The sequence below is a fragment of the Rhineura floridana genome, chromosome 3, assembly GCF_030035675.1.
Source record: "Rhineura floridana isolate rRhiFlo1 chromosome 3, rRhiFlo1.hap2, whole genome shotgun sequence".
Lineage (NCBI taxonomy): Eukaryota > Metazoa > Chordata > Lepidosauria > Squamata > Rhineuridae > Rhineura > Rhineura floridana.
Genome location: NC_084482.1, coordinates 155,076,015 through 155,100,695, shown reverse-complemented (window position 1 = coordinate 155,100,695; position 24,681 = coordinate 155,076,015).

Below are 24,681 nucleotides of genomic sequence, written 5' to 3'. Positions count from 1 at the left end.
GCTGGGAGAGAGATTGTTATTATCAGATTTAATGGAGAAAGGACACAGTAGACTCCAGCTACTGCACAAGGAAAAAAACAGATCACCAAGATCATATTCTATTGAAATGAAATGTAGAATCAAAACTGACAACATCTTCTTTCTGTTCCTGAGAAGGTACAATTACCAAATGCCCAAGCAGTACCTATAATACCAAGTTCACCTGTTGAAACTCTACCTGTGCTATCTTGCAAGGCTGAAAGTGACATTACACCTCTGGTCGACTTATTCGGAAGCCTTAGAGATTTAGAGGTGAATGATTGATTACATCAGCTACCAAATATTTCAACAGTACTGATTTGTTTAAGTGTTGCTTCTATAAACAAATGGGAGGGAGGGGGGAAATTGTGGATAGTATCATTATATGTTGTGATCACTAGTTGACATTAGATTTGATTTATATCTTGATGAAGTCAGGAACACAGGAAGCTATCTTAGACTTGAGTCCATCTAGCTCAGCATTGTCAACACTGACTGACAGCAGCTCTCCAGGATTTCAGACAGGGGTTTCTCCCAGTCCTGCTGGAAGATGCTGGAGACTGGACCTGGGACCTTCAGCATACAAAGCAGTTGATCTGCTACATCGCTATGGCCTTCCCCATACCCATAGCATATAAAGATGCCCCAAACTCCATAACATGAGTTTCTGTTATTGTTCTCTTCTTGTTTGAGAAGACAATACAGTCTTGTCTAACCTCCTAACTGATGGGTCCTCAAAGCCTTTCATTATGTTTCACCAAGTTCTGTTCTTCGTTTCTATTTATTTACTTCATTTGGCCTCCCTTGTTTGTACCTTTATCATTTTCGTATTTATGATCTACAACTGCATCTTTCCACTCCTGAGAGCATTTTCCTCTTTAACCAGTATCCCTGCCAGTCTTACATCTGACTCATCAGGGATGCCCATTTATTTATTTTTAAAATGACTTTTTCTAAAAAAAACAAATGATGGGTCAAACTGCCCTTGGCTCAGTTTGGAACTCGAAAATAGTGTGTAATTTTTACAAGCCCAGTTCAAAAATTCAGAAACCTTTTTGTATTCCTGATAACATTTAAGTATAACAAGGCTTGTCCTCCTCCCTACCCCATGGGGTGGAAACATGCCTTCCAGTTTCTCCTCTGAGCCCTTTCTGCTCTTGATCCACAAGCACACGAGCTTTGCTGCACCAGCCCCTTTCCTTCATCCAAAACCTACCTAGTGATGGCAGCGGCGGCAGCAGAAGTGATGGGAATAGATGGGAGGCCTCTCCATTCCACCATGCTGTCAGTGTCAGTAAAAATGAAAGGGAATACAGGAACACAGGAAGCCGCCTTATTCTGAGTCATGCCATATCTAGCTCAGTAATATCTACACCAGGGGCGCCCTTCAGATATTGTTGGACTATAACTCCCATCAGCTCCAGCCAATATGGCGAGTGGCCAGGGATGATGGGACTTGTAGTCCAACAATATCTGGATGGCCCACATTGGCTACCCCTGGTCTACACTGACTGGCAGTGGCTCTCCATAGTTTCAAATGGAGAATCTTTCCCAGCCCTAGCTGGAGATGCATGGGATTGAATATGGGACCTTCTGCATGTAAAACAGATGCTCTACCATAAGCTACAGCCCTTCCCGTAAACTGAATCATCCCCAGGCATCAGGAGTGGTATGACATTATTTTCTAGGTTGCCTGAGTATTCTGTATGGATTTCAGGACCCTGAAATGTCCCATGACCCTCCGTGGCGCAGAGTGGTAAGCGGCGGTAACGCAGCCAAAGCTCTGCTCACGGCTGGAGTTCGATTCCAACGAAAGGAGGAAGTCAAATCTCCGGTAAAAGGGGTCGAGGTCCACTCAGTCTTCCATCCATCCGTGGTCGGTAAAATGAGTACCTGGCATATGCTGGGGGGTAAAGAAAGGCCAGGGAAGGAACTGGCAATCCCACCCCACATATACGGTCTGCCTAGTAAACGTCGCAAGACGTCACCCTAAGAGTCAGAAACGACTCGCACTATAAGTGTGGGGACACCTTTACCTTTACCTTTTTTGAAATGTCCCAGGCATTCTTGTATCTAGGATGCTGCAGAACATGATCCAAGGCATAAGGAACCCTGAGACATTTACTTTTCAGGACACCTGGAGTCTTTGCCAAGTACATATACACCTAGAGAACTACTTGTTCCAGGGCTCCTTCCTGAGCTGGGAACGCTCAGAAGTAGTCATGGGTCAGCAATTGTGTCACTAGAAATACTAACAGATCCTATGGGGTTTTTTTAGAGTTCGAAATTGGCTCATAAAATCAACTGTGCTTTGTCATATTGCTTTACCATTTTTGAATGCTCCTCACAAGTTCATCTATTTTTATTTTAGTTGTGGATCCTAATCACAGGCTCTGGAGCTTTCCTGGGCTTTCCCACAATTCCTGGAGCCTTAAAAATCACCCTCTGGGGGTGTTTTCACAGCTCTGTCTGAGCTGTGATTACCGTCTATGACTTGAACAAAAAATAGACTCAAGCTGAAAAGGAAATAAACTACTGAATGTGTGATTCACTTAGCTGATCAATGAAAGGTTGTCCCTCATGGACCATATTTGTGCATATTGGACTACTAAGCTACCTGCTTAGTGAGTGCACCTGCAGATTCTCCATTTACACTTGGAGAGCGGTGAAAGACAAATGGTAGGCTATGGTCTGAAGGCACACAAGGCCACCACTTTGCTGAAGCTAAGCAGGTCTGGGTCTGGTCAGTGCATGGATGGGAGATTGCCTGGGAACCATGTATATACTGCCATGGGTTCTATGGTGAAATAAAGGCAGGGTATAAATGTAATTAAGCAAACAAATAAAAATGTTTGCTTTGTATCTGCGCCTGAGCATCATGAGTTGGTAAAATTTGTATTCTGTACTAGATAGTGATTAACTCTGGTGACACCACCAGTCAGAAACTTGGTTTTGTGTTCCAAGTGTTTGGGAAAAGGCTGCTTGATATAAATGCTGACTTTGGAAGTATTATTATTTAAGAGTAAACTTTTGATTTTTTGTCTTTTTTGTTTTCTCTTTCTTTTAGATCTATATGCATTTTTCTTTCCTCATCAGAATTGTTTTAAGTGATTTAGATATTGTATTTTCATATGGTTGCAACCTGCCTTGGAGCCTTATAGTGAAGAGGAGGTAAGAAATTAATCATCATCGACATCATCATGAAATAATAATAAAAATATTATTTCAGGGTTGTTGTGGACTTGGATCTCTTTCCTTACCCTTTTATTTCTGCTACAGCTAAATCTTGAGATTTCCAACTTTTTAGATCTCTTTAATCCACATTGTTCTTTTTTCTTCTTCTTTCAGTTGATACCAGAAAGATTCTGCTTAGTTCTCCTATTGTGTCTAGACTGGTAACGATTATTGTAATGATATTTTCTCTGGCCTCTTTTTCTTCACCTTCAGCTGTTTTCCTCCATTTTAATTTCTACAGCTCATTTGTTTCTGTGCCCACCTCCCACTCCTCATTTTAACCACCTTTTTCTTCTGCTCTGCATTGAATTCTGTTTTTCCAGGTTTCCGTTTAAGCTTCTTTTGTTAACTTATAGACGTCTTCATACTCCGAGTCTTTAACTTTCTGCTTCCTTATTTCTTTCTACTCCCTCTTGCTCCCTCAGCACGGAGCTCTTCAGGCAGAGCTTCTTGTCAAACCCCACATCTCTTCTGCTCTGCTGGATTGTGCCCCTTTCCTCCTCTTCCCCCTTCTCTCTGGAATGCCCCACCTTTCGATTAGAACATCTCCATCAGAGATGTTTTTTCAACAGCATTTGAAGACACATTTGTTTCCCCCTGGCCTTTACCAATTAGCTCATTCTCCCCCATTCTTCCCTTTCTTTCACATCCCTTCTTGATCCTTCATTTCCTCTCCCCATCAGATTGTCAACTTGCTGGCAGGACCAGTCTTTCCTTTTATTAACTCTTCGGTGCTTCTGGAAAACATTTCACAACCGCTAACTATTATATTTCTTGCTCGTCCCTCTGTGTAGCCATGTTTAAACGCTGGGCTTATTGTGCTGCCTTTATTGTTAGGATTTAGAAACACAGGAAGGTGCCTTATACCAAGGCTCCATCTGCACCTTACATTTAAAGCACACTTCTCGTACCAGAATCCTGGGAATTGTGGTTTGTTAAGGATGCTGAGAGTTGTAAGGAGACCCCTTTTCCCATCCCAGAGCTACAGTTCTCAGAGTGATTTAACAGTCAATCTCTCTTTGCAGGGAACTCTGGAAATTGTAGCTCTGGGAATGGGGACCTCCCAACAACTCTCAGCACCCTTCACAAACTATACTTCCCAGGATTCTTTGGAGGAAGTCATGACTGTTTAAAGTGGAATAATAGTGCTTTAAATGTAAGGTGCAGATGTGACCCAGCTTAGGAGCTATAGGCAGTGGCTTCCCAGAGTCTCTAAGTCAGAGGCCTTTCCCATCATCTGTGAGCTGATCCTTTTCCATGGAAATGCTAGAGATTGAACCTGGGGACCTTCTACATGCAAAGCACACAGTCTCACACTGAACTATGGCCCCTCCCTTGGCTTTCTACTAAGCCAACTTTTGACTCCCTCCCCATCTTGTGTTAAAACAGCCCTTCTGGGACAGCACAGTGCAGCAGCAGCCGCAGCAGAGCTCAGGGCTTTGCCCTATAGCCTGTCTGTTAAACGAAGGCAAAGGAAGCCTCGCCGAATTGTGTACGAGATCATAACCCAAGAGATGTGCGGTGGCATTGCTCTAGGGAGGGTCCTGCTGTTATTAAATCTTGCCAGCCAGCCAGAGACACTGGGAGGCTTTCCTGAAGAACTAAAATGATAAGCGTTGCTGTTGCCCTCATGCCACCCCTTACAGTGACAGCAGCTGTTACCAAGCCAACGGTTAAAGTATGGGGGGAGGGAGGGTGGGAGAACTTTCCTAGAACACTAGTATGAAAGAGCAGAGATTTATTCTAATGGATTTTACTACTAACTGTAGAAGGGAGTTTTTGAAGATTTTGCTTCTTTCTATTAGCCACAAGTCCAGTAGCTGCTACAACTGTTTAGCTTCACCTCCAGTTCAGCAGCTGTGTCAATAGCAAGGATCTGGCAGCTAATTAGCCGAGCATCATTGCCAAATGCTTTCTTATGCCAGTAAGCCGGGCTCTTTGTCCTTTAGGAAGCTTTGCATAACCAGAGCAGTTAATTCAAATGATCACAACCTTACTTTATTTGCAAATCTGTTAAAAAATTTTTTTTGCTCATTTGGTTTAAGTAAATAGCTCAGACTGATGGTCTTGCAAGCAGCTCTTGCAGATGATGCTGTATGCATTAAGATTGTCCCTAATTGCCAGGGACAGTCCTTATTTTCTAGTAGTCTGTGATAGTCTCCATTTTGTCTCCAAAACTGTCTCCATTTTGTCCCTGTTTTTGTGTTTGAGGGAGGCCTTCTTCAAGTGTTAGTAAAGATTGCTACGAAAGTCACACTTCAAGATTGCGGTGGACAAATATGACATTTTAAGTTTTACTCCGTTTCTCACTTTTCCGATCTTAAGTTCAGTCCTCCACATTTCCACATCGGTCTGCAATTTTTTTTTAAGTTCCCGTGAAAATTCATCAGCATTTTTGTGCAAATTTCTCCTACTATACATGTTTTTGTGCACATAATATACATGTTTTTATTTGCAAGCAGTTTTCCTTCTTATGTACTTTTTAATGATATTTTCAGAGATATATGCATTTTTATGCACACTTTACCCCAGTGGATGCATTTCTGCACACACTGCTTGGCTGGGGAATTGCACTGCAACATGAGTGGAGAAGTGTGAATTTGGAAGGATGACTGCATTTTGGTTCACTCATTGTTTTGGTAAGTGCAGCTTTGTATAGATTCATCTTTAAATGCAAACTGAACTGATCCACATCTCTATTTAGGATTCACCCACCCCACCCTATCTCCTTTAAATCTCCTTATAGCCATTAAATCTCTCAGAAATGGACACATCTTGGGCTGCATCCAGTGATGGCATTGGGTAGAAGGCAGGTCACAAAAGCAATCTTTCTCTTCCCTTCCTTCCCCTCCACCACCCAAAAAACATCTCCAGAGTGTTGAAGGGCCCTCCTGAAGAGTGTGGGGTGTCATGAACCTGTAATGGTCATGAGTTATTAAAAATCTAATAGCAATACTTTGGCTCCAGTAAGGGACTCTGGGAGATGGTTACAGTTGGAAAAGACAAGCCTTTGCCAATTTGCAAATCTGAGTTTCACTTCCCAGCTGAAGATGGTTAGAGAAGCCTTAACAAGCTGCACCTGTTTATCTTTGCTGATTAGCAAGTGCCTGGTACCCAAGGTCATCCTTGGCCTGTACAGTTGGAAAACACAGTTGGGAGGGGGGCCTGAAGGCGCGAAAATGTGAGAAACATCGAGAAGAAAGTTACATCAGCCAATTCCTGATTGGTCAATTAATCTTGGACCATTAGGATCCTTTTCCCTTAAGTATAGGGCTAGAGACCCATAGCCTTTGTTCTCTGCCTATGCTGACTGGCACCAGAGTTCCAAACCTTCTGCCTTATGGTTCCAGGGGTTGCTTATGGGAAGGCAACCTATGTCTGGTTCCATTGCTTTATGTTGAACATCCATCTCTCTTAGGAGAGGTGCCACGCAACCAACTACCTCGTGTGTAAGTAGTTAGGTGAGTTTAGTTTGTTATTTTCTTGTTGTGTGTATGAATTCTCTTGTAAGAACCTAAACCCCTGTTTGGGTGTATGGTCTTAAAGGATTACTTGCTGCTATATGTTATGTGCACTTATATATCTTAATAAAGCTACTTCTATTTAACCTGGTGTGTTCATTGAGAGAAGGGGTGGTTCTGGATTCAGTACCTTGACCAATCTCAGCCACTAACTACCAAAGAGGGTTAAGAAGTTAAAGGCTTAGGTTTTAAGTGTTAAACCAGAGGTGCCTGGCAAGGAGTGTAACTGTGACTCTTGCCTTTTAGGACCTTGGTTTTATATATCCTCTGGGCTCAGAGATCCCCTGGCTCTGAGTAGACCAGTATACAGGGGTAGTGGCAGCCTACCTTCTACCTTGCAGGGTTGTTGTGAATGTACACAGTCTTGGCAAGGGTGAAGTAATAGCTTTTTGGTTCCAGTCTCATTTCCCTAAGGGTGGGGGTCTGAGTCTGATCCATGAACCCAGTACCTTGGTGGTCCGGGGGTCATGACATGGGGTGTGTTGTACTGGGCTGCAGTGAAAGAAGGAAATTGACTGAAATTGTGCTGAGGTACCGTGTACAAGTGGAGGTGATGTCCCTCTCCCACTTTAGTCCTGTACAATATACGCCACACTGTTCAGAACGGCTTCCCAACCCTCTGGAGACATCTTTGTAGCCAGGGTGGAGCAAATGGCTGCACCTCCCAAGCTCTGCTTCACCCCTGCCACCCAGGATTTTTTTAAAAAAATATTATACAGCTACGAGAGTGGCTGTATACTATAACCAGCGTGGATTTTTCACATTCTGCAATGTTAAAATGAAAATGCCCCCCATGCCATTCTGATGCTTCCCATACGATCATTTCAAAACAAAACCTTACAAATCTTATAGCTCTGAACGCAGAAATGCTTGCGCTTGCTTAACAACCCTCTAAATGTTCATGGCGATACACAAAACAGTCAGAGAGAATCGAGAGTTCAAATTCTAAAAAGAGGGGGAAAAACTAGAGCCCTTTTGGACTTTTTTCTGTCAGAGTTCCCATAATCTGTTGAAATTCATTAAAAATCAGCCATGTTCACAGAGTACCTGTAATCCTATTACTGACCTTGCCCCTCATCTTCTGTGCTGATGCTGACCTTCATCTTCTGCAGTTTAATTTTTTTTTTAAATGCCTGGCTGATTTTTAATTAATTTAAGAAATTTTGCATTGAACTGAATGATAGTGTTGGGCATACTCGGTAGGAACCAACTGTCAGTGTTCTAAAAGCCAGATTCCCAGCTGCTTGTCTTGGCTAATCAGGGGGCCACACTCACACCAGACTTTGATTTCACTTGAGACAGTCATGGCTTCCCCCAAAGAATCCTGGGAAGTGTAGGTTGTGAAGGGTGCTGAGAGGAGACTCCTATTTCACTGAGAGAGCTCCAGTGGCCAGACTGGTTTAACAGTCAACCACTCTCATTTAAGGTCTGTGAGGGGAACAGGGCATCTCCTAGCAACTCTCAGCATCCTTGACTAACTACACTTCCCAGGATTCTTTGAGAGAAGCCATGACTGTCCAAAGTGAAATAATGGCCTGGTATTGATGTGGCCAGGGACAGCTTTGGTTTAAATTTGGGTGGGAGGCTGCATGTGCCTGCTGTAGAATAAAAAGGTGGGGGAAATGCTGAAAAGCAATGATAGTGTTCACAATGTTTTCCTTTTGGAAAGGAAAGGGGCTTCCCCTCTGCCTAGTGCCCACCCACCCAATCTCCTCCCCTAACTCTCCCCCACTCCTCCCAGGTCAGTGCTGGACTACGACCTGGGAGACCAGGGTTTAAATCCCCACACAGCTGTGAAGCTCACTGGGTGACCTTGGGCCAGTCACTGCCCCTCTGCCTCAGAGGAAGGCAATGGTAAAACCACCTCTGAATACCGTTTACCATGAAAACCCTATTCATAGGGTCGCCATAAGTTGGGATCAACTTGAAGGCAGTTCATTTCCATTTTCAAACATGATTGCACAGAAATAAATCACACTGAACTCAAAATGTATGCAAGTGATCAAACCCACCTTTACTTCTTCTCCCTCCTATGCCCTCACTCTTGCCTGTTCCCTCCCCTTCCTTTGCCCCCCCTCCCCCTTCCTATTCTCTTCCAATCCCCTCCTTCCCCTTCCAATCCCCTCCTCCTCCTCCCCCCCTTCCTCCTCCCCATGGTCAGTTTCACCCATCCTAAGCATTATTGCAGGGAAGTAAATCCCACTGAACTCAATAAGCATGCAAATGATCAATCCATTCTCAGCAAACTTGCACAAGATCCCATTTCTTACCTTCCGGATTAAAAAGCAGAGAAATTCACTAATAGGCAAAAAACCTGGTAGTTTAAGAATGTACCTATAGCCCACAGATATTTCAATCAAACTTTAAAAAGCAGGGAAATTGGACAGCTATAATAATGCACCAGGAGAGCAGGAGAGCTGACCTCCTCTCTGAGATATTGGACTGCCCTACAAATTTGTCAAAATGCAAACACTATTTGGGTTGATCTTTCACAGTCCAATCCACTTCCTGTGTAGCTTGGAAGAATTTGGTAACATGTGCCTCTGAGCATATGGGGAGTGTGGCAACACCTGCAATCCACCCACCCAAATAATAGAAAGAAGAGATGTGCTGTGCTGATCTTGTTTAGCAGGGAGGAAGCAACATTATTAAGACAGTTGATATAGTTCAGATGGTCACTTTAAATATGTCTGATTTACTTTGCAATTTTAGTGACGTTTCCTATAGGAAATCATTTTCTGTTGTTTCTGTTTCTGTGAATATGTGAAATACAGCAACACTTTGCAAAATTTACACTAAAGAAAACCCTCCAAAAATAATTGTGGAATAATGGCACTCACTATTCTGCAGAATAGCCTCCAGTGGACATGAGGAACGTCTCAGTTTGCACAAGATAAAACAGTGGGAAGTGAAACATATTCTAGCAAAATTCTAGGTGTGCTCTATGTTTTTAATTGACCGTGCCCACCTTGCCTTAAATGAAGTGGTTTAAACATAGCAGGCTGAAAACATGCATCCTCTTTTTTTCCAACAGCTAGAGTCATTGCTGAAGTAGCAACATATTGGAATCAGTCTGATTTTACATCAAACTACAGTTTCAGATTCCACTGTTAATACACCCAAAATAGAACTAGAACATAACCTCCAATTTGAAACACAAAAGGCTGTCTTCACCATCATATGACATTGACGAATAAAAAGGCTTTGAAATTAATAAAAATAAATTTGACACAGATTTCTAGGATGAACAGTGAGGGAAATAAAACTTTCTAGTTTACATTCTCTGTAGAAACATTAGTAACACAGGAAAGAAGCAATGTAAGAAGAACACCAACAAACATAGAAAAATATAATTCTCTATCTTTGGACATGGCAGGTGTTGCCACCACTCACCATATGCTCAGAGGCACATGTTACCAAATTCTTCCAAGCTACACAGCAAGTGGATTGGACTGTGAAAGACCAACCCAAATGGTGTTTGCATTTTGACCAATTTGTAGGGCAGTCCAATATCTCAGAGAGGAGGTCAGGTCTCTTGCTCCCCTGGTGCATTCACTATAGCTGTCCAATTTCCCTGCTTTTTAAAGTTTGATAGAAATATTTGTGGGCTATAGGTACATTCTTAAACCACAAGGTTTTTTTTCCTATTAGTGAATCTTTTTAATTTGTGACAGGACAGACGACAGACTCCAATTAAAGAATAACAGGTTGTTTTAAGAAAAAGAACGATTTAAGAACAGGACTCGCTGAAAAATTCAACGAATAAGGCAGGGCGAGTGCACATCAAACTCCTCATCTGGAAGAGCCCGCAAAAGTATGCTCACTTCAAGACTTTGCTTGACCAAGGGTGGATTATTCATTATCACAATCATGCTATAATTAAGCTATCCTGGAAGAAAACCTAGCCTGTATAGTAGGAAAGGGGATAGATGTAAAAAAAAATCAGACTTGATAAAGATTTAAAAAAAACTGCATGCTTGCTCTCATTATGGACCAGTCCTGAAGTCTTTTGAGTTTCTGTAAAAAAATCCACAGATTTTAAAACTTTTTTGTGCCCTGCATGCATAAGAAGGGCCTTGAGGAGGAACAGAGGGCTGGGACCCAAGGCCTTTCCCTCCCTCCTGTTCCTGGTTTACTGCTGGTTCTGCAGGGTTTCCTGTGGCACCACATGGTCTCCCAAGCCCCCCCCCCCTCCATGGCACTGGAAAGAGCTGAAGAGGCTGTAGCCTGGGCCAAGTAGGTGGATTCTCCTCTGCAGGCAATCCTGCTTCCCTTATTCTCCTCTGAAGAGTCTGTGGAGAGGGCCTGTGAGCTCATGCTGGATGCTCTCTGGCCTCTCTTCTCCCTCCTTTGAAACTTTTCTTAAGAGAGAGCGCAAACTGGCTGAGGCTTGCCCTCTGGCCATTGGGTTAACAGACTAGAGATTAAATGGAAAATGTAGAGTGTCTCAGGTGAGACGCTCTAAACTTCCCTGTTAATATGTATGGTATTAACCCTGTAAAACCCTGTAGTTGCAAACAGGATGAAAGAAGGCGGCAGCAGAAACAAATGAAGATGAGTTGGGAACTGCATTTCAGTTTGACAGAATGCTAGTGGTTCAGGGCCAGTAAACACATCCCAACCCTACTGTATAGTAACATGGTCCTTGAAGAGTTAAATATTCGAACTTTGTATTATGAGCTAGAGGTAGACTTCACTTCTTGGACTCTTGTTTGCTCTGCTTTTCAAATTTAGTTTAGCAAATTTATTTTTTCTTGCATTTGAAAAATAAAGGACAGCTAACCTTAATTTTGATAATTTTTTGCATTACGTTAATTCTAGGAAAAAACAAAAGATGCAACTGTTCTAAACTATGATTTTTAGGTGCTATCCATTTTCTCTCTCTCTGAAAAGATTATTATGTACTAGGGATGGGATTTGCTTGTTGGCGCCAGTTAGAATGCATTCTGTTGAACTAGGAGGCAGTATTGGTTCATGTTTGTTCTTTGTCCATAATCCGTTGCTTTTACCATTCCGATTTTTTCCTTCCTGAGAAATAATGATATTTTATTGATACTTCCAACAACGTTTTAAGAAAGGAAAGTGGCTTTCCCACCCATCCAATCCCCTTTTTTAACTCCACCTCCTCCTGAATTGTATTGTACCACACACACTCCTGGGAGAAAGCTAAGAGCAGAATAGTCAGTTTCACCAGGTTAGCAAAGACATGCTGGTCAATTTCATGTTACCGGCAAAGACAGGCTGTTTTCCTTTTGAAAAGGAATAGGCTTTCAGTGACTGCATCCTGTCTCCAGAGTGACCCTGAGCTGGGGGCGATCGGTTGCATCATTGTCATCAACATCATCATCATCATAGCAAGAACAGAAATTGTCACTGCCACCTGGTTGTTGTCTCTTTAGAGAAGGCTGCTCACCTGTTCTGGCTGTGTGACCCTATCTGGAACTCGCCCATGGGCAGCTGCCTTACAAGAGGACTTGCTGCTGCCATTGTTGCTGATGATGCACATGGATGAAATGTGTCATCTGTTGGGAGGGGAAAATGCCAGCCCAGTTGCTGGAGGGCAAATGTGCGAGATAAACTGACACTTGAAAACTGCAGTGTTAGACCAAAGAAGAAAAAGGAGAAAATCTCCAGCATCAGAGAGAAGAGGGAAACAAGCCACTTCTGTCTGAAGTTTTCTAAACTTGGAGAAGCACATTTTCTGGTAGGAGGTGGCAGCAGCAGCACTGCAGCAGCACCCCCTGTTCTGTGGTTCTGAGGGCATGCACCAGCTTCCTCCAGCCACCTGTAGATGCTAGGAGCTGTTTTGGTTACCTGCACAGAGGTGCAGTGTGTCTGTCTCACTGAGCAATTGATGAACCATGAGAGATCCCAAGCAGGTAACAAGTAAGTACTAGGTGCAAAACTTCTGTGTGTGTGTTTAGGGGAGTGCATGTCCCCCTTCTCCCTTGCATAACTCTTTGCTTAATTACTTTAGAGAAAGGATTGTGTCTTGGTTCTCTCTCACCCAATGGGTGTTGATGAATTAGTTTAGCAATTGCGTGTGGCTGTGCTAATGCATTTACAAGCATCAAGTTAGTTGCAAACAAACTGGGACGTGTCAATTTTAAAGAGAACAAAAACAGGGATTTTTAAAAAGCGTTTGCTGAAGTACACTTCTCTGCAAAAGAAGAGCTGTAATAAATAATTATGATAATAATAAAAATACATTTCCCCACTATGATTTGAAAGTGCTACAACTAATTGGGGAAACAGTGGCTTGCCCACTGGTCCTCCTCTAGTAAAACCTGGATTCTTTCCTGGTATTTTGCAGATGTTCTTAAGACTGCAATCTTTTAGGCACCTTACCTGCTGGGAGTAAGGCCCATTGAACTCTAGGCATGTTTAAGGTTGTGCTGTAATGCTGTTATTTGGAAGTAAGACTTAGTGAATTCTTATAATGGATCCTGTGAATACTTACTCAAAGGCATGCCCTGCTTTGTTCGGTGGCCACCTTCAGTGTTTTGCATCCACTGTCCACCAAAGGAGGTGCATTGCAGAAGCAGAGCTGGTTCATTTTGAACCAACACACATACACACAAGTTTAGAGGGGAAAGGGTGGGTTCCAATGCGCTTGGGGAATTGGAACCTGCTGAAGGTCGCCCGGTCGAAACCCTGGTGAAGGAGTGGAATGATGGGATCACCAGGGCATTAGACCGGGTGGCTCTGAAACGTCCTCTCCCCCTGAATAGAACTCAACTAGCACCATGGTATACACTGCGGTTGCGTAGTCTGAGACAGGAGGTGAGACGACTAGAGCGCCGGTGGCGGAAATCCCGCTCCGAAGATGTCCGGACACAGGTTAGAGCAGCAGTAGCTGCCTACCAAGTGGCAATAAAGGTAGGAAAGAAGGCTTTCTTTGCTGCCTCTATTGCGTCTGCGGAGTGCTGTCCCAGGAGGCTGTTCCAGGTGGTCTGAAGCCTGGTCGGTCCAGTTGCTCAGGAACCCTTGGAACAGTCAAAGGCCTCCTGTGACTTATTAGCAAAACACTTCGCCGATAAAATCGAACACTTACGGAGCTCGATCCCGTGCGCCGTGGACACAGTGGATGAACCAGAGTTGGCCAGTTGCATGCCGGTAAATTGGGATCGGTTTCGGCTTCTTCCTTCTGAGGAAGTGGACAAGGTGCTTTCATCTGTGAAGCCAACCACTTGTCTTACTGATCCTTGCCCTTCGTGGCTCCTTGTGAGCTACAGAGAGAAATTGGGCGAGGGGATCAAAGCGGTGGTAAACGCATCCTTGAAAGAGGGTGTGATGCCATCAGCCTTCAAGGAGGCAATTGTAAAGCCCATCTTAAAGAAGCCCTCCTTGGATCCCCAAGTATTCGATAACTTCCGCCCAATTTCGAATTTACCATTTCTGGGCAAGGTCATTGAGCGAGTGGTGGCCAACCAGTTGTCAGCACACTTGGATGAAATGGATTATTTGGATCCATACCAATCAGGTTTCAGGACTGGTCACGGAACTGAAACAGCCTTGGTCGCTCTGGTAGATGATTTGAGGAGGGCATTAGATAGGGGAGAATCCACCTTTCTTGTCCTCCTCGATCTCTCAGCGGCTTTTGATACTGTCGACCACAGTATCCTTCTGCTTCGCCTGGAGGGATTGGGAATTGGAGGCACTGTATTACAGTGGTTCCATTCCTTTCTCTCCGACAGGTACCAACAGGTAGCGTTGGGGGAGGAGGTATCAGACCCTTGGCCTCTCAATTGTGGTGTGCCACAGGGCTCTATCCTCTCTCCCATGCTATTTAACATCTATATGAAGCCGCTGGGGGCAATCATCAGGAGATTTGGGCTGCAGTGTCATCAATATGCGGATGACACTCAGCTCTATCTCTCGTTTAAATTTTCACCAGAGTTGGCTGTGGAGACCTTGTCCAAGTGCCTGGAATCCGTGAGTGGATGGATGGGAAGGAACAAGCTGAAGTTGAACCCTGATAAGACCGAGGTACTACTTGTGGGGGACAAGAGAAGGTTGGGCGATATTGACCTGAAGTTCAACGGGGTGAGTCTACCCCTAAAGGACCAGGTCCGCATCCTTGGGGTTGTGCTTGATTCCAGGCTGTCCATGGAGGCTCAGATTTCGGCAGTGAGCCGGGCAACTTGGTATCAATTACACCTCATACGTAGACTGCAACCCTACCTTCCTCTTCACCAGCTCCCACTAGTGGTACACGCCCTGGTCACCTCTCGTTTGGACTACTGTAATGCGCTCTACGTGGGGTTACCCTTGAAAACGGTCCGGAAATTACAACTGATACAAAATGCGGCGGCTCGACTACTTACGAATAGTCGCCGCCGAGATCACATCACACCAGTGTTGTTCGATTTACACTGGCTACCAGTTGTTTTCCGAGCCCAATTCAAGGTGTTGGTATTGACCTTTAAATCCCTACACGGTTTCGGCCCAGTTTATCTCACAGAGCGCCTTCAACGCCACCAATTATGCCGCCCGACAAGATCGGCCACACAGGGCCTTCTCTCAATCCCGCCAACAAAAACAGCCAGATTGGCGGGTACTAGAGAGAGGGCATTCTCAATGGCGGCCCCCACTCTTTGGAACTCCCTCCCACAAGATCTCCGGCACGCCTCTTCCCTAAATGTGTTTCGGAAAGCCTTAAAGACCTGGCTCTTTCAGCAGGCCTTCGGGGTATCCGGGGAGGGTTAATTGTTATAACTGTAATGCCTCCTGCCCAGTTTTAATATTGTTGCTGCAGATGTATTGTTTTTATATTGTATTATTATATTTTATCAATTGTATTCTAACAAATTTGTAAGTCGCCTAGAGTGGCCATCGGCCAGATAGGCGACGAAGAAATTAAATTTATTATTATTATTATTATTATAGAACCTGTGGCACAAGCAATACCTTGCAGTCCTTTTTGACAGGTTGAACAGCAAGTGGTGTTTTCTCATCCGAATCCAGTGGTAGGATCATTGCTGAAATGAGTCATTTCTCCCCTAGCCAAGACAGATCACAGATAAAACTAGGAGTGGTAACATGTGAACAGTCCTGTACAACTACTCCATCAAGATGAGTCTTCTCCCCCTTTGCCCCTCCTCCCCCTTTTTTGGTGGCATTTAGGCATTAGTTACCTAGCTTTCATTTGGGTGAGTGCACTTACATACTTCCTAAGGCCTGGTGCCAGAAGTAAGTCCCACTGAATCGCATAGTAAACATGCATAGAATTGTTGGGCTGATTGACATTATCAGTGGGGTTTATTTTTGGATAAACCTGTATAAGAACATAAGAACATAAGAAGAGCCTGCTGGATCAGGCCAGTGGCCCATCTAGTCCAGCATCCTGTTCTCACAGTGGCCAACCAGGTGCCTGGGGGAAGCCCGCAAGCAGGACCTGAGTGCAAGAACACTCTCCCCTCCTGAGGCTTCCGGCAACTGGTTTTCAGAAGCATGTTGCCTCTGACTAGGGTGGCAGAGCACAGCCATCATGGCTAGTAGCCATTGATAGCCCTGTCCTCCATGAATTTGTCTAATCTTCTTTTAAAGCCGTCCAAGCTGGTGGCCATTACTGCATCTTGTGGGAGCAAATTCCATAGTTTAACTATGCGCTGAGTAAAGAAGTACTTCCTTTTGTCTGTCCTGAATCTTCCAACATTCAGCTTCTTTGAATGTCCACGAGTTCTAGTATTATGAGAGAGGGAGAAGAACTTTTCTCTATCCACTTTCTCAATGCCATGCATAATTTTATACACTTCTATCATGTCTCCTCTGACCCGCCTTTTCTCTAAACTAAAAAGCCCCAAATGCTGCAACCTTTCCTCGTAAGGGAGTCGCTCCATCCCCTTGATCATTCTGGTTGCCCTCTTCTGAACCTTTTCCAACTCTATAATATCCTTTTTGAGATGAGGCGACCAGAACTGTACACAGTATTCCAAATGCGGCCGCACCATAGATTTATACAACGGCATTATGATATCGGCTGTTTTATTTTCAATACCTTTCCTAATTATTGCTAGCATGGAATTTGCCTTTTTCACAGCTGCCGCACACTGGGTCGACATTTTCATCGTGCTGTCCACTACAACCCCCAGGTCTCTCTCCTGGTCGGTCACCGCCAGTTCAGACCCCATGAGCGTATATGTGAAATTCAGATTTTTTGCTCCAATATGCATAATTTTACACTTGTTTATATTGAATTGCATTTGCCATTTTTCTGCCCATTCACTCAGTTTGGAGAGGTCCTTCTGGAGCTCTTCGCAATCCCTTTTTGTTTTAACAACCCTGAACAATTTAGTGTCATCAGCAAACCTGGCCACTTCACTGCTCACTCCTAATTCTAGGTCATTAATGAACAAGTTGAAAAGTACAGGTCCCAATACCGATCCTTGAGGGACTCCACTTTCTACAGCCCTCCATTGGGAGAACTGTCCGTTTATTCCTACTCTCTGCTTTCTGCTTCTTAACCAATTTCTTATCCACAAGAGGACCTCTCCTCTTATTCCATGACTGCTAAGCTTCCTCAGAAGCCTTTGGTGAGGTACCTTGTCAAACGCTTTTTGAAAGTCTAAGTACACTATGTCCACTGGATCACCTCTATCTATATGCTTGTTGACACTCTCAAAGAATTCTAATAGGTTACTGAGACAGGACTTTCCCTTGCAGAAGCCATGCTGGCTCTGCTTCAGCAAGGCTTGTTCTTCTATGTGCTTAGTTAATCTAGCTTTAATCATACTTTCTACCAGTTTTCCAGGGACAGAAGTTAAGCTAACTGGCCTGTAATTTCCGGGATCCCCTCTGGATCCCTTTTTGAAGATTGGCGTTACATTTGCCACTTTCCAGTCCTCAGGCACGGAGGAGGACCCAAGGGACAAGTTACATATTTTAGTTAGCAGATCAGCAATTTCACCTTTGAGTTCTTTGAGAACTCTCGGGTGGATGCCATCCGGGCCCGGTGATTTGTCAGTTTTTATATTGTCCATTAAGCTTAGAACTTCCTCTCTCGTTACCACTCTTTGTCTCAGTTCCTCAGAATCCCTTCCTGCAAATGTTAGTTCAGGTTCAGGGATCTGCCCTATATCTTCCACTGTGAAGACAGATGCAAAGAATTCATTTAGCTTCTCTGCAATCTCCTTATCGTTCTTTAGTACACCTTTGACTCCCTTATCATCCAAGGGTCCAATTGTCTCCCTAGATGGTCTCCTGCTTTGAATGTATTTATAGAATTTTTTGTTGTTGGTTTTTATGTTCTTAGCAATGTGCTCCTCAAATTCTTTTTTAGCATCCCTTATTGTCTTCTTGCATTTCTTTTGCCAGAGTTTGTGTTCTTTTTTATTTTCTTCATTCGGACAAGACTTCCATTTTCTGAAGGAAGACTTTTTGCCTCTAAGAGCTTCCTTGACTTTGCTCGTTAACCATGCTGGCATCTTCTTGGCCCTGGCGGTACCTTTTCTGATCTGCGGTATGCACTCCAGTTGCGCTTCTAATATAGTGTTTTTAAACAACTTCCAAGCATATATATAGCATAAATATATATAGCATAAAGCTATATATATATATATATATATATATATATATATATATATATATATATATATATATATAATGTATATAGCATAAAGCTATGAAACTGTACTCTAAGCTCACCTTTTAGGATTAAATCTTGTGGAACAGGGTAAGATATATTTCTGAGGAAATATGCTTAGGATTGTGCCAGAAATCTGGGACCATCTTATCCAGTGCCCACCTACCTACCTACCGACCCACCCACCCACCGACCCACCCACCGACCCACCCACCGACCTACCTACCTTTGCCGCCTCCTCCTCTGCTCTTACTGAGGCTTGTCAGTTTCACATTAGCAAGCAAAGACAGGCTGTTTTCCATTTGGAAAGGAAAGCAGATTTCAGTGCCCATCCACCCACCCAATCCCTCTTCTGAATTGTGTTGGATTCCCTGCGTCCCTGTGGGAGAAAGCAAAGAGCAAGCTAGTCAGTTTCACCAGTTAGCAAAGCAAAGACATGCCAGTCAATTTCACATTAGCAAAGCAAAGACAGGCTGATCAGTTGCAAAGATGCAATATCATTATATTCAATGCAATTTTTTGGGGGGGGAAACAGGATCAGGAGAAGCCATGGAAACTCAAGGCATTCAGGATCAGTATACACAGATAAGGAATGTGTGAACTATTGCGGAATCCGGTGACAACTTCAATTTTCAGCAAACTTCTCACTCATCCCTATTGTGAACCTACCATTCAGAACGCTTTCTTGCATGTTTATTGAGCATTTTTGTAAGTTTACAAAAGGAAGTCTATTATGCAGCAAATATTTTACCAAGTTAAGTACTCAATTTCATTGACTTCAACAAGAAAATTATGTATATTGTTCTCAGCATCACTCTCCTTAAATGCTTGACTATGGTGTATTGTGATGTGCTCTTACTCTGTTTCTAAACCTTTTCTTTTGTATTGGTGGTGGTGTGATACAAGATTAAAACTGAATTTTTAAGAAAACAAGCTCCACACTAATTTTTGAATTCTTAGTTATAGCATAAACTATTTTGTTTTACGCCTTTTAGCATCCTCTTGTTCACTAAATCCTTAACATCCCTTTTTTCTTATGAAACAAAAATATGTCAGTCATTTAATTTCTGGTGTTCATACTAAATTTTATATTAATTTGACCTTTACATAGCTCATGATGTAAGTTAACACACTTTCTGCATGGAGGAGGAGTGAGGGGAAAGGTCACTGCCTTTCCCTTCTCTTGGCCTGGCCCTCATGTCCTCTAAACCAGTGAATGGGGGTTGGGGGTTGGCTGGAGTCTATGTATCTCGCCTCCAAAATGCCCTACCTAGAAATGTGGCTGCCCCACCTAACAAGAAAGGGTGGCTACAGGGCTGCTTGGAGAGAAGGTTTTTGTGACTGTACAGGGGATACCGGGGGGTAGGGACAGAAAGATCAGTTGAGCAAACTGTGTTCCATTTGTGCAATCACTGGATACAGTGAATATAGCTGTATTGGCTGGTGTGGTGGGACAGAGCCATGGAGGTCCCTCTGACATCTCACTTTAATGGTGCTGCAGTTGGGCAGGGCAGGGCAGGGCAGGGCAGTGGTGTTGAAGCTAACATTACTGCCTCCCTGCCCCATCTCAGCACTGCCCATGTATGCTGCAGCAATGCCATTGTTGGGACAGCAGCTCTGTGGTTGTGTCTCACTACACCAGCCGCTACTGACTCAAAGTTCCCAGTGCACATGACTCTAAATCAGCCTTTCCCAACCTTGGGTCCCCAGATGTTGCTGGACTACAATTCCCATAATTCCTGATCATTGGCCATGCTGTCTGAGGCTGATGGAAGCTGTAGTCCAACAACATCTGGGGACCCAAGGTTGGGAAAGGCTGCTCTAAATGCATGTGCATGAAAAGCAAGGCACCCTGCAGTGCACAGCCTGTCATTTCATAACAGGGTTGATTAGAGAGTGCAGGACAGCCATCTTTTTCTAGTGCATCTTTAACTCAGAGAAGCATGTCCTCATTTGCATTTAAATCAGTACAGGACAAACTGTTGTGGGGAAAGCAGAGCCTTTAGCAATGTGTAATACAGCCTTTGCTAACCTGGTGCCCTCCAGATGTTTTGGATTACAACTTCCATGATAGAGAATGTCACCCAAATCATCTCAAGATTACGAGGTTGGTGAAGGTTGGTGTAATCTAATAGGGAGAGAGGAGCAACAGGCAGTGGTCCTTGTTATAAAAACAAGGGTATTACAACATGTTCCTATTTTCATCTGCAAAATGTTGGAGGGTATAAATGCTACTTTATGACTCTTTGGCATCCTGAGTTGCAGTGACCTCTTCTGCTCCCAAACTGGCATGAGTGAGTTTCCTCTTGCTCTCTTAGTGTCATGACTCTGACCTCATCTGGTCTGAGGCACGAGCAAGTGCCTCACAGTTCTTTAACAGCCCAATCTTTTACTTCAAGGCACCTAAAGAGAGCTGGTTTGGTATAGCCATAAAATATGGTGCTGTTAATGCAAATACCCCCATAGCGAATGTCTGTATTTCACCTGCAAAAAGATGAATTATGGAACTTGAAGGCTGATTGGTGGTATTCAATGAAATAATTGCACGAATGCAAGGATTACCACTAGTACAATGGGACTTTCCCCCTTTCCTCTCCTGCAATGTCCCCAAATCTGCTCTAAAAGATTGTGGGAACACTGAGAACAAATGAGGGGGTGTGTGGGGGGAGGAGAGGGAGAGAATATTCCATTGCACAAGGAGAAGTTTTCATCTTAGCGCTTCCTCCTAATGGGAGGAAGAGCAGGATACCAAACAAACAAACATGTTGAATACAACCCAATGCCATTAATTGCCAGGTGACTATGCCAAACTCTGCTTCTTTCTGCCACTAGTTTGTGACTGGCTCTGTCCCTGTACCCCCAGTTTTTGACTGCTGGGCCTCAGTAAATTTTGGTCCTCTTGAGTGGGCCCTAGAGGTAGAAAAAAAATTGAGTGCCCCTGCATTAGAGTGCTGGACTATGACCAGCAAGAGACCTGTGTTCAAAACTCTGCACTGGCAGGGAACTCACTAAGTGGCCTTAGATCAGTCTCTCTCTCTCTCTCTCTCTCTCTCTGCCTAACTTACTTTGTAAGGTTGTTGTGAAGATTAAAAAAAAAGAAAGGGAGAGGATAGACCACATAAACCGCTGCCAGTGCCTTGGAGAAAGGGTGGTATAGAAAAGTAATATATATATATATATATATATATATATATATATATATACCATAGCAGGGCCCACCATAAATTCTTCTTTTATGTTTGTTGTGCTTGTATTTGGCTCTCCTTCCATGAGTCTCAAAGTGTTTCACAAACTGCATTAATCCATTGTTTAATTAGATTTAAGGCACACTCTGATCCTTTACAGAACAGCTTTGTGTCTTCTTTATGCTTCATGTTTTGAATGGACAGGTTACAGTTGTGATGCTGATAACAGAGCGTAATCTTTCTGCATGCACTGTGTTGCCGAAAACCATTTTCACTTGTTTTCTTTCAGTATGAATAATTTTTGGAGCTAGTTTTAAAAGAAAAATGCTGTTCCTGCACACTTGCTTGTTTTGTTGTTGGTGGCTGGAAAATTAAAGTACAAGTGCTTTATCTGCATTACAAACACTATCTCAAAGTGCCGGGGTGCTTTAATCTATCATCCAGAGTGTGTTTTAGTTTATTATTCATGCTTGAGGGGCTTCATCTTAATACTTGCATGAGTTACCATAGGCACAAGAAGCAAGGATGCCCTCACTATAGATGTTGGGGCCAAATGGAGACTGATGTCAGTTGGAAGTAGACAGGCAAGTGACACATAAAATTCAGCTCTGAGATGATTAGAGAGATATAGGCTTCTTTCTTGCATTATATCTTAAAGACACAGTGTACTTTCAGAAAGCGATTCTTTCCTTCTTCTTGCAATGAATAGGCATTTCTTCAAGCTGGGATTTGCCTGCAGGAAGGTCTTTGTTAGAACTGTAGGCTTATCTACTGCACATTGAAACCTTGCATCTTGTGCCATCTTCTTGTCACTACAGCTTGGAGCAGTTGAAGAGCTCATAGGAAATTATCTTGCACCAAGTCAGACCATTGGTCCATCTTAGGGTTGCCAAGTTCTTGGCCTGAGACTGATCCTGTATCTTTAGGAGAAGAGAAAGTCAGCCAAGTGCAGGTGTTCTTGACCCTGTAATGGGAAAAACCACAAGGTGAAATTCTCCTTTCCCCCTGCACAACTTTTAAAGATACAGAAGACCTCTTGGAGGCTAGGCCTGGCAACCAAGAGATCTTCTGTATCTTTAAAAGTTGTGCAGGGGGAAGGGAGAATTCCACCTTGTGGTTTTTCTCATTACAGTGTTGCAAGGACACCTGCACTTGGCTGACTTTCTCTTCTCCTAAAGATACAGGATCAGTCTCAGGCCAAGAACCGGGCAACATAAGAACATAAGAACATAAGAAGAGCCTGCTAGATCAGGCCAGTGGCCCATCTAGTCCAGCATCCTGTTCTCACAGTGGCTAACCAGGTGCCTGGGGGAAGCCCGCAAGCAGGACCCGAGTGCAAGAACACTCTCCCCTCCTGAGGCTTCCGGCAACTGGTTTTCAGAAGCATGCTGCCTCTGACTAGGGTGGCAGAGCACAGCCATCATGGCTAGTAGCCATTGATAGCCCTGTCCTCCATGAATTTGTCTAATCTTCTTTTAAAGCCGTCCAAGCTGGTGGCCATTACTGCATCTTGTGGGAGCAAATTCCATAGTTTAACTATGCGCTGAGTAAAGAAGTACTTCCTTTTGTCTGTCCTGAATCTTCCAACATTCAGCTTCTTTGAATGTCCACGAGTTCTAGTATTATGAGAGAGGGAGAAGAACTTTTCTCTATCCACTTTCTCAATGCCATGCATCATTTTATACACTTCTATCATGTCTCCTCTGACCCGCCTTTTCTCTAAACTAAAAAGCCCCAAATGCTGCAACCTTTCCTCGTAAGGGAGTCGCTCCATCCCCTTGATCATTCTGGTTGCCCTCTTCTGAACCTTTTCCAACTCTATAATATCCTTTTTGAGATGAGGCGACCAGAACTGTACACAGTATTCCAAATGCGGCCGCACCATAGATTTATACAATGGCATTATGATATCGGCTGTTTTATTTTCAATACCTTTCCTAATTATCGCTAGCATGGAATTTGCCTTTTTCACAGCTGCCGCACACTGGGTCGACATTTTCATCGTGCTGTCCACTACAACCCCCAGGTCTCTCTCCTGGTCGGTCACCGCCAGTTCAGACCCCATGAGCGTATATGTGAAATTCAGATTTTTTGCTCCAATATGCATAATTTTACACTTGTTTATATTGAATTGCATTTGCCATTTTTCTGCCCATTCACTCAGTTTGGAGAGGTCTTTTTGGAGCTCTTCGCAATCCCTTTTTGTTTTAACAACCCTGAACAATTTAGTGTCATCCGCAAACTTGGCCACTTCACTGCTCACTCCTAATTCTAGGTCATTAATGAACAAGTTGAAAAGTACAGGTCCCAATACCGATCCTTGAGGGACTCCACTTTCTACAGCCCTCCATTGGGAGAACTGTCTGTTTATTCCTACTCTCTGCTTTCTGCTTCTTAACCAATTTCTTATCCACAAGAGGACCTCTCCTCTTATTCCATGACTGCTAAGCTTCCTCAGAAGCCTTTGGTGAGGTACCTTGTCAAACGCTTTTTGAAAGTCTAAGTACACTATGTCCACTGGATCACCTCTATCTATATGCTTGTTGACACTCTCAAAGAATTCTAATAGGTTACTGAGACAGGACTTTCCCTTGCAGAAGCCATGCTGGCTCTGCTTCAGCAAGGCTTGTTCTTCTATGTGCTTAGTTAATCTAGCTTTAATAATACTTTCTACCAGTTTTCCAGGGACAGAAGTTAAGCTAACTGGCCTGTAATTTCCGGGATCCCCTCTGGATCCCTTTTTGAAGATTGGCGTTACATTTGCCACTTTCCAGTCCTCAGGCACGGAGGAGGACCCAAGGGACAAGTTACATATTTTAGTTAGCAGATCAGCAATTTCACATTTGAGTTCTTTGAGAACTCTCGGGTGGATGCCATCCGGGCCCGGTGATTTGTCAGTTTTTATATTGTCCATTAAGCTTAGAACTTCCTCTCTTGTTACCACTCTTTTTCTCAGTTCCTCAGAATCCCTTCCTGCAAATGTTAGTTCAGGTTCAGGGATCTGCCCTATATCTTCCACTGTGAAGACAGATGCAAAGAATTCATTTAGCTTCTCTGCAATCTCCTTATCGTTCTTTAGGACACCTTTGACTCCCTTATCATCCAAGGGTCCAATTGTCTCCCTAGATGGTCTCCTGCT